This window comes from Pygoscelis adeliae, unplaced genomic scaffold (genome assembly GCF_000699105.1).
Source record: "Pygoscelis adeliae isolate BGI_AS28 unplaced genomic scaffold, ASM69910v1 Scaffold239, whole genome shotgun sequence".
In the NCBI taxonomy this organism is placed as follows: domain Eukaryota; kingdom Metazoa; phylum Chordata; class Aves; order Sphenisciformes; family Spheniscidae; genus Pygoscelis; species Pygoscelis adeliae.
In genome coordinates, this window is record NW_008825537.1 from 516503 (window position 1) to 517261 (window position 759).

General features: G+C 44.3%; 1 protein-coding gene across 1 annotated transcript in view; it reads right to left on the minus strand.

The window, feature by feature from the left end:
* Positions 1-759, minus strand: part of LOC103923474 (uncharacterized protein KIAA1958 homolog) — a 25390-nt gene that overhangs the window by 12965 nt on the left and 11666 nt on the right. The gene's annotated exons all lie outside the window — the stretch shown is intronic.

Sequence of the window (759 nt, forward strand, 5' to 3'; positions counted from 1 at the left end):
AGCCCTTGCTGTGGGCCGGGGATGGCTGACAGTGGCGTTCGCTCGCCGTTCCCACCGCTGCTTTCCTTGCCGGGCCCACGCCAAAGCCCTGCCCCTGACCCAGGCTCCGATGCTGAATACATACTGCTATTACTGCAGGGGTCAAGGTCCTCTTACATTTGTGTTTAGGATGAAGGCACCATCCCAATGCACTTCCTTATTCCTGCCAAAGAACCTTTGCACCTGGAGCTCCAGAGAAAGAAAACAGCAAAAATGTAGTGCAAAACTCTCAACATAGATTTACTGACCTCTCAATGTGCCAACTTTATAGGAAACTTGCTATCTTACTGCTAAAAATACAGCACAAAAATGCTGACCGGTAATGTTGCCTTAGCCAAGTACAGAAACTTCCCCATTTGCAGTCCTTGGAGCAGGGATAAGGGTGTTACTGTATCTTTGGTTCTTTCAATGTCTGTTCTGTTGATGGAATTCTTTTTATATCAAACAGCAAAAATCAACATCCCGTTTGGGAGTTTGCTAAGGGGAAGTTGCAGATCTTATTTGTTTAATTTTATTGTTGAAGTGTTTATTGCAGTTTTATGTATTTCTGAGCAGCCTTTTGAAGTTTAACTAGAGTCGTAGTGTGGCACACACCATTTTTTTTCTACCATCTGCTAAACTGAAATGAAATAACCAGTGCTGTAAGCTGGAGGACACGTCACCCAAAGTTTCAAAGACTGAACTGTGAACTGGGGCCTAGCATCCATTCCTCTTTGTTTG